This window comes from Bombina bombina, chromosome 7 (genome assembly GCF_027579735.1).
Source record: "Bombina bombina isolate aBomBom1 chromosome 7, aBomBom1.pri, whole genome shotgun sequence".
Taxonomy (NCBI): domain Eukaryota; kingdom Metazoa; phylum Chordata; class Amphibia; order Anura; family Bombinatoridae; genus Bombina; species Bombina bombina.
The window spans coordinates 389,739,244-389,749,539 of NC_069505.1; the positions used below are offsets into that span (position 1 = coordinate 389,739,244).

A 10,296-nucleotide genomic window follows, 5' to 3' on the forward strand; every position below is an offset into this window, starting at 1 on the left:
TTGTTCCCGCCATCTTAAGTACTGGCAGAAAGTCTGCCAGTACTAAAATAAAAGGTATCTTAATTCTTTTTATTTTTTTAGTATATTTACATATGCTGCTGTGTAGGATCCCCCTTTAGCCCCCAACCTCCCTGATCCCCCCCCCCAAAAAAAAACAGCTCTCTAACCCTCCCCCTCTGCCTTATTGTGCACCATCTTGAGTACTGGCAACTGTCTGCCAGTACCCAGTTTACCAAAAATCCTTTTTTTTTTACTTTTTTTTTTTCTCTGTTGTGTAGCTTCCCCCCACCAAGACCAATCCCCCACCCCCTCCCAGATCCCTTAGATCCTTTTTTAAATTCAATTATTACCCCACTCTAGCACAATTTTCTATAACAAATTTTCTGTAGTTTAGCCATTCCCACTCACTCCCGCCCTGTGCACGCGCCAGCCCCCGCCCCCCCGTCCACACGCGCGTCCGTGCGCACCCCCGGCGATCCCGCCCACGAACCCATCCCCCGCTTGCTTCATCAGATGCATCGATGTCCACCACCCGCATCCCAGACCGGCTCCCACCCACCAACGATACCGGCCATCAATGACCGGTGCAGAGAGGGCCACAGAGTGTCTCTCTCTGCATCGGATGGCCAAGGAAGATTATTGCAGGGATGCCTCGATATTGAGGCATCCCTGCAATAACCGGAAAGCAGCTGGAAGCGAGCAGGATCGCTTCCACTGCTTTCCTGTCAGGGTGCCAGGAATCAGACTGAGAAGAGAAGTAAATAATCACACCTTTATTAATAACAAAAAGTAATAAAAAGTCCACAAATCAAATAACAAGCCAGGAGTCAAAACCAGAGCTGGTAGTCAGACGAGCCGAGTCAGGAGCCAAAGCGAATAGTCAGACAAGCCGGAATCAGGAACAAGGAAAACAGCAGTGTCAGGAACAAGCCAGGGATCAGGAACCAGGAAGGACGTCAGGCAGCCAGGTAATACACAGGAACTCTCACAAATAGGTCTGAGAAAACGCAAAGGCAAAGCATACTGAACAGAGGCCCTTTAAGTAATAAGTGATGAAATCACAATTCTGAGACTGCATCCTGTCTCACATGGATGATGCACACCAGTCTGGCCATAAAAGGAAGTGCAGGAAGTGAGCAGCATCCCCCACAATGCACCATAGTCAGGAAGAGAGGTGAGTAAAATGGCTGCCAGCAGCACATGGCAAACACAACAGGGAAAAAACCCTGACAGTACCCTCCCCTCAACGACCCCTCCCCCGCGGGAGGACAAAAGGCTTATTGGGGAAATGGGCATGGAAGGCACGGAGGAGGGTGGGAGCATGAACATCAGAGGAGGGAACCCAAGAACGCTCCTCCAGACCGTAGCCCCTCCAGTGAACCAAATACTGTACACGGCCCCTGGACATACGAGAGTCGAGTCAATAATGCTGCTGACCTCATACTCCTCATGGTTGTCAACAAAGATAGGATGGGGACGAGTCAACACAGTGGTAAACCGATTACAAACCAATGGTTTCAAGAGGGAGACATGAAAAACATTGGAGATGCGCATAGCAGGAGGAAGGTCAAGAGTGTAGGCCACAGGATTAACCCGTCAGAGTATTCGAAAAGGACCAAAATAATGGGAAGCCAATTTATTGGAAGGCACATGAAGGTTCAAGTTGCGGGAAGACAGCCAAACTCTCTCACCAACCTGGTAGGAAGGTGTGGGCAGACGCCTACGATCAGCCTGGAACTTTTGGCGCTGCATAGAACAATGAAGGCAATCCTGAATCTGCACCCACGTGGACCGGAGTTGCCGGAGATGCTTCTCCAAAGCCGGAAATACCCTGAGACATGAATGAATCGGGCAACAAGGATGGTTGAAACCCATAATTCGCCATGAACGGGGATAACTTGGGGGAAGCATTAATAGCACTATTATGAGCAAACTCTGCCCAAGGTAACAGTTCAGACCTATTATTGTGGTGATCTGAGACATAGCAACGGAGGAACTGTTCTAGAGCTTGATTAGACCGTTCCGCAGCCCCATTGGATTGAGGGTGATATGCCGAGGAGAAGGAAAGCTGGATCCCCATTTGATCACAAAAGGAACGCCAAAATCTGGAGACAAACTGGCTACCACGGTCCGACACTATCTCCTTGGGTAACCCATGTAAACGGAAGACCTCCCGGGCAAAAATTGAAGCAAGCTCCTGAGCGGTAGGCAGCTTCATCAAGGGAATGCATTGTGACATTTTAGAAAAACAGTCAACCACCATAAGGATAACAGTATTGCCATTGGAAACAGGGAGCTCGACAATGAAGTCCATGGAAAGATGTGTCCAAGGACGCGCACCATTAGCAATAGGTTGATGAAGACCCACAGGAAGACGTCGAGGAGTCTTATTCTGTGCACAAACTGAGCAGGAGGCAACATACGCAGCAACATCAGAACGAAGACCTGGCCACCAGAATTGTTGAGTGACAGACCAAATCATTTGGTTCTTGCCTGGGTGACCTGCGGCTTTAGGATAGTGGTAAGTGTGCAAAAGTTTAGTTCGAAGATTCTCAGGAACAAAACACTTACCACTAGGTTTCTCAGGAGGTGCATTGGTTTGTGCAGCCAGGATCTCTCACAAATAGGTCTGAGACAACGCAAAGGCAAAGCATACTGAACAGAGGCCCTTTAAATAATAAGTGATGACATCACAATTCTGAGACTGCATCCTGTCTCACATGGATGATGCACACCAGTCTGGCCATAAAAGGAAGTGCAGGAAGTGAGCAGCATCCCCCACAATGCACCATAGTAAGGAAGAGAGGTGAGTAAAATGGCTGCCAGCAGCACATGGCAAACACAACAGGGAAAAAACCCTGACATTTCCAGACCGATGATGACGTACAGGGTACATCCTTGGTTGTTAACTGTATTTTTTTTAGAGGACGTACCCTGCACGTCGTCGGTCGTTAAGGGGTTAAACAACTTTCCAATTCAATTTTATGATAACATTTGCTTTGTTTTATTGGTATTTTTTGTTGATAGTTAAACCTAGGTAGGCTCATATGCTAATTTCTAAGCCCTTGAAGGCCACCTCTTATCTCAGTTTTTCCCAGCTAGACAGTGCTAGTTCATGTGTGCCATATAGATAACATTGTGCTCACTCCAGTGGAGTTATTTACGAGTCAGCACTGATAAGCTAAAATGGAAGTCTGTCAAAAGAACTGAAATAAGGGGGCAGTCTGCAGAGGCTTAGATACAAGGTATCTGGATTCTGGAGTAGACTGTTCCTTTAAGTGTGATGGCAAAATGTATCACTACAATGAGACTCAGATACTGGAGGCAAAAATAACTCATCAATATATCTGACGGATATAGGATTTTTCAGATGGACATTTGGAGCCAAAAGCATCAAGAGCTGATATATATGTAAAGAGAAAACATTCAATTAATATCTACACTTATTTTTTTTTAACACTTTGCCCATGCTAGTTCACGTGTGCCAAATAGATAACATTTTACTCAATCCCATAGATTGGCTAAAATGCAAGTCTGTCAAAAGAGTTGAGATAAGGGGCAGTCTGCAGAGGCTTAGATACAAGGGGGCCGAATTATCAAGGGCCAAAGGGCAATCAAATACCTTTGTTTTCGCGTGAGCCTTCAGGCTCGCTGGAAACAGGAGTTAAGAAGCAGCGGTCTCAAAACCACTGCTCCTTAACTCGTCCGCTGCCTCTGATGCTGTGGACATCAATCCACCCGATCGTGTATGATCTGGTAGATTGACACCCCCTGCTAGCGGCGAATTGGCTGCAAATCTGCAGGGGGCGGCATTGCACAAGCAGTTCACAAGAAGTGCTTGTTCAATGTTAAATGCCGACAGTGCCACAAGCAGTTCACCAGAACTGGTTGTGCAATGTTAAATGCCGACAGTATGCTGTCGCCATTCAGCGATGTCTGGCGGATCATGTCTGATGTACAGCGGATCATGTCCGCCAGACATTGATAAATTGGCCCCAAGGTAATCACAGAGGTAAAAAAAACACCATAAATAAATAACTGAGGCAATTAGCAGACAAATCAGGTATATTACAAGGAATACAAGTACACTTAATTGTTTTTACCCTTCTATACACAGATGCAGAAAGTGGCACCCATTCTTACAATCAACTTTTCGCTCTCGCTGGGGGGGGTTTGTGCTGTTCCTGACGTCACTATGTTGTTCTTGCACACAATGAGCAGGCCAGAGAATAATATCTTCTAAAATTAGTCAATATAAATAAAACATTTTATTTTAGCATCATGCAACAGTAATGCAATTCACATGATTGATTCCGAAAGGCTTGATTTAAATGGTTTATTTATATAAGATGGCAAAAGGACTTTTTGCAAAAACATTTGTGGCTCCAGCCACTATCACCCCGCGCCCCATGATACCACTGTTACTAATACAATTGTATGAGCTGTCTTGTCAGCTTGAGAGCTTTTTCAGCCAATGAGAATTAATATTGTTGTATGAGTTGTGCCTATCAGCTGTCAGCCAATCAGCCCTTATATTACAAAATTCATAAGATTTTTTTGGAAACTACAATTTTGAAATAAGAATTTCTTTCCTTATTTCCCTACAGATGCGATACACTAAAAAAGTCTCTGTCTGGCCAGTAGGCTTTGTTGGCGGCCTACGCTATGAAACGCTGAAAATTGATGCTGCAGGGAAGGTTCAAGGATTTGTAGTCGTTTTTGATACTTTGCGACCTTTTGCCATAGACATGGCTGGTTTTGCTATCAACCTGAAGCTGATTCTAGAAAAGCCCAGAGCTGTGTTTTGACTAGATGTGGCTAAGGGATACCAGGAGACAAGTTTGCTGGAAGCCCTAGTGAACATTGATGACCTGGAACCCAAAGCTGACAATTGCACCAAGGTGAGAGATTTTTATAACTCTTTGTTTTTCATTAATATAATCTGACTATGAAGGAACTCGAGTGAACATTTTGTACTCTCAGCTATTAGTTAATTTTAGAAAAGTGGAAATGTCAAAATAAGGTACATCCAAAAGACCAGGACACACAACCAAACCCCCCAACCCTAAATAAACCTAGGCTAACCATTGCTTATATTCCGATTAGCTGATAGAATTCTATCAGCCAATATTAATTAAAGGGGAAAATATCCTATTGGCCTTTGCAATCAGCCAATAGGATTGAGCTTGCATTCTATTGGGTGATTGGAACAGCCAATAGAATGCGAGCTCAATCCTATTGGCTATTTTTTTTTGTATTTTAGATAATTGTATTTTCTTAATTTAATTTATTTTATTTTATTGTAATGTAAGGCAGGTTAGGTTTTATTTTATAGGTAAATTTGTATTTATTTTAGCTAGGTAGCTAGTAAATAGTTAATAACTATTTACTAACTAGTCTACCTAGTTAAAATAAATACAAACTTACCTGTGAAATAAAAATAAAATCTTAGCTAGCTACAATGTAACTAATTATATTTAAGTTAGGGGGGGTTAGGGTTAGATTTAGGCTTAGGGTTACGTTAGGGTTATGCTTAGGGTTACATTAGGGTTAGGGTTAGGTTTAGGGGTTAATATATTTATTTAGTGTTAGTGATGTTGGAGGCCAGAGGTTTAGGGGTTAATAACTTTAGTATAGTGGCAGCGACATTTGGGGCGGGAGATTAGGGGTTAATAACTGTAATGTAGGTGGCGGCGGTGTTAAGGGTGGCAGATTAGGGGTTAATAAGTGTATTTAGGTGGCGGAGATATCGGAAGCGGCGGTTCAGGGGTTAATAGGTTTATTATAGCGGCGGTGTGGGTGGACGGCAGATTAGGGGTTAATAATATTTAAATAGTGTTTGCGATGCGGGAGGGTGGCGGTTTAGGGGTTAATACGTTTTTTATAGTGTCGACGATGTTGGGGAGCGGCGGAATAGTGGTTATTACATTTTTTAAGTGGCAGCGATGTCCGGAGATTAGGGGTTAATAATTTTATTTTAGTTTTTGTGATGCGGGAAGACCTTGATTTAGGGGTTAATAGGTAGTTTATGGGTGTTAGTGTACTTTTAACACTTTAGTTTTATGGTACAGCTTTGTAACGTAAACCTCATAACTACTGAGTTTACATGGCGGTACGAATCTTGTCAGTATAGGGTGTCCCGCTCACTTTTTGGCCTCCCAGGCAAACTTGTAATACTGTGAAAGTCCCATTGATTATAGAAGTAAATTAGAAAGTTGGTTAAAAATGCATGCGCTATCTGAATCGCAAAAGAAAAAAATTGTGTTTCATGTCCTTTTAAATATCATTATATTATTTCCCATATAGTGAATCATAAAACACTTTAAAGGGACATTAAATACTTAATAAATGCTAGATAGAACGATGCACTCAAAGAAAAGATTAGTCTGAAAATAACATGTAGTTGTATTTTTGAAAGTTTCATTAGCTGTTTACATTTTGACAAAATAAGTGTAAAGTTTTAGGGGTCAATTTATCAAGCTCCGTACGGAGCTTGATGACCCTTGTTTCCAGCGAGCCTACAGACTCGCCGGAAACAGAAGTTATGACCGCTGCTCCATAACGTGTCCGTCTGCTCTGAGGCAGCGGACAGAAATCAACCCGATCGTTTTCTATCGGGTTGATTTCTATCCGCTACCTCAGAGCAGGCGGACAAGTTATGGAGCAGCAGTCTTTAGACACCCCCCTGCTAGCGGCGATTGGCCGCGAATATAAAGGGGGCGGCATTGCACCAGCAGTTTACAAGAACTGCTGGTGTATGATAAATGCAGACAGCGTATGCAGCAGACATGATGCGCTACATTGTATCATGTCCGCTCGCACATTAATAAATATACCCTTTAGTGTCTATAAAACTATAAAACTTCCTTAAACTGAGGCGGGAAATAATGTGGCTGTGCCTGACCATGTAAAATGCACACTCCCGCTTATAAGTCCTGGGACAAGCATTATGATTGGCTGCTTAAAGTCCTTTTTTTACATAGAGATGTTCACGTGATATTTTGTAGTCAGCTTTTTACAGATATACTGCATCGCTTACAAGTAGTTAAGCATTTGAGTATCATGTCCCTTTAAATATGAGGTTCTACTTTGTAATGACTGAAGCAAAGTATATTTAACTTTTACTTTTTTTCCAAACAAATACCATAGCCATTTATGTTACACTCACAAATGAAAAGTACTACAATTACCTAGATTTTTTTTTTTTTACCTCTGAAATTCATTGCAATTATGATGCATAATACACGTTCATTTAATTCAAGCACCTTGGATAATCCAAGAGAAGATTATGCCAAAATATTTTTCCAGGAGTTAATTTTAAGAATTATTTAATTTCTTTCCCAAAAATGATTACTGCATAATGATGAAGTACATGAAAAAGTTATCCATGAAATAATGTTAGTTGTCTTATAGTATAACACCTGATTACTATTTCAACAACAACAAAAAAAGACTTCCTATTTTGTGTATCACTTTGGCAGTAAAAATGATGCAATCATATAACATTTACATTAAACCATTTAACATAATATAAAAGCCAGTATATTGATGTTTACTTAAGTATTTATGATCAAATTTACTTTGTTCAATAATTTTTATGTTAGGAGAGTTTTGGGAAAGATTGTTAAATGTAAAACCTTTATGCCCTAAAAGTATATTGGGTTGGTTTTTTTTTTAACTTTTTTTTTTAATAACATCCTGTGAATTTTTGTTTATATAAACCTGGTCACTTGCTTTAATATTAAATTAAATATTATTGTTTTAATAATAAGATAAAAACAAATTCACTTCACACTTTTCTATTTTCTACTATTTAGATTCTTGTCTGGCATACAAAAACAATGAAACCGAGTCTAAAATCAGACAAATAAAGCCATTGAAGTATGATGCGAATTTCAAACTGGAGGGACAAAGAACATAATCTTTATTGGATTATACAATCTTGGACGTCTGTAGTATGCTTATCCCCAGAACCTTTGATGTATTTTTCTCAGAAAATTGGCCAGCTAGACATTGCACAATGTGGCTATATGACCAAAAAAAGATTTACAAACTTGGAAAAACTAAAAAAAAAGTATATTATCAATTTTAAGACCATTTGAGCTATTTATTATTTTTTATGTCCTTGGGGAATAAACTACATTGGTGAAAATGTTCTGCTTCTCAAATGTGTTTTCTCCGAAAATAAAAATAAAGTAAAGGTTACTTATTAAAATCAGTCAAAGATTGTTTTTATTTTTGTGAACATATATGGAGGACACTGAAACGATTACAAACCTATTATTTTAAATTGTATAAACTTTTGTTTTAGAGGTGGCTTTCATAAACTCTAGTTACAATAAGAAAACATAAACTTAATTTCAGACTTACAAATTTTATTTTTTTATAAAACAAGTATACTATTTAATCTGTGTATAAAGTGTATATTTATTTAGATCCTCAAAATCACAATACACTTTACTATGCATGTGCAGGTGACTGTGCTAATGTTATTATAGGGGTTTGAGAAGTTCCTGCTGCGTTAAGGTGTAGGAGGATCTAATAATCCTTAATTGTAGCAACCTTTATATTCTCTTAGTTGTGCAGTGTTTAACTGTTTGTATATTGAAACATTCATACTCTGGCATCTGTTTCCCTGTTTTTTGACCCCTTGGTTTTGACTTCGGCTTTCCTGAACTGACTTGTGCTTTTCAGTGATCTTTTGATACCAACAACGGCCTGTTTCTGACTAAGATTCTGTTACTGATTACGAGTGGCATTCTAACTGCTGTGCACGAGCAAAAATTAGTTTATTATGGCTCTTTGCATGTGTCAGAAGTAGTGCACATATTACAGGTTCAAAGTAAGCACGATTGCTTGCGCGTAATTGAATTTAATCCGCGCCGGGACTTCAGAGCTCTGGTTAAATTGTACACAAGTCAAAAAAGTGTCACTAGACACATCAAAAATACATTTAAAAGTACAGTAACAATCATAATAACACTATCTAATAAAAATATATATTTTTAAAAATTACACAAAAGAGTTATGTTTAAATATTTTTTATTAAAGTTTGCAAAGATTTTTGAAGTACATTTACATAAAAATTTGCCAATTACGTTTTCAAACAAATTGAAAATAAAACACATTGTCATAATAAGTAAAGTTTCGAACTTGTATAACTCAAATATTAAAAAATTAGATCTCAGTTCTCCGCAATCATGATGTAAAACATAACATATATGGTGTCCTAGACCTCCCTCTAAGAGACATAAAAGAGAAAGGGGGAGAACTTATCCCCTTGAGCAATGTAAGACAAGGAAGGTAAGTTATACCATAAATTTATATGAAAAAAAGGGGGGGGGATATAACATGGGTAAAGGTGACAACATATCCAGCAACAGCTGGATAAGCTTATCATGGTAGTGCTTTTGAATCTAAGTGTGTAATGCATGTTGATCAAGGTATGGTACTCCTATTGGGTAGATCCTGGTCTGAAGCATCCCCATTTATCCAATAGAACCAGATTTGATGAAATGTGTCCTTGTTGTCTAGGATCCCATATGCCAATTCATACATATTGTATGTGTATTGTATCTTATTAATTATTTCAGACCAGGTAGGGACCCCTGTCTTCCAATATTTAGCAATACATGTTCTGGTGACCGTACATAGAATATTGAAAAAGGTATTTAAGTGTTTGTTATATAAGGTGTTGTGATCGTGTAAGAGAGCTTGTTGTATAGTGAAATTGATCTCCTCACCTATCAGGCGACCCATAAAAGAAGCCAATCTCATTCAGATTGCATTGACCCCAGCGCAGTCCCACCACATATGGCGATATGTGCCTACCTCCCCGCACCCTCGATAGCATAATTTGCTGCCTTGTGTGGACATATGTGTGGTCTTAACCGGTGTCAGGTACCATCGGAAAAGTGTTTTCATAATGTTTTCTTTTAAGTCTGCACTCAAAAGGCCTCTATCAGCGGTCTGAAATAGGTGTTCCCAGTCCACTAGGTCTTTAGTCGTATTCAAGTCCCTTTCCCAGGCTGTCATAACTGAGGATTTGGTCTTAAGTGGACCAGATTGAATAGTCAAGTATAGTCTGGAAATATTGTGTTTGGAGCGATGGGGGCTATTACAAAGTAGTTCCAAAATAGTAGGGGCTCCCTTCTGAGTGTCTCTGAGAAATGCAAGTATAAAGAATATTCCAGCCTCCAATTTTCTTAAAAGGCCTTTATTTCCCATAGGGTCCTGAGTAGAAAGTTACAACGTTTCAAGCCTCAACAGGCTCTTAATCATGTATATGATATATGT

General features: G+C 39.9%; 1 pseudogene; it reads left to right on the forward strand.

Annotated features, from left to right (window-relative positions):
* The window catches only part of LOC128636388 (galactosylgalactosylxylosylprotein 3-beta-glucuronosyltransferase 1-like), a 48,280-nt pseudogene extending 40,409 nt beyond the window's left edge, over positions 1 to 7,871 (forward strand).
* Positions 7,872 to 10,296: the final 2,425 nt, after the last annotated feature.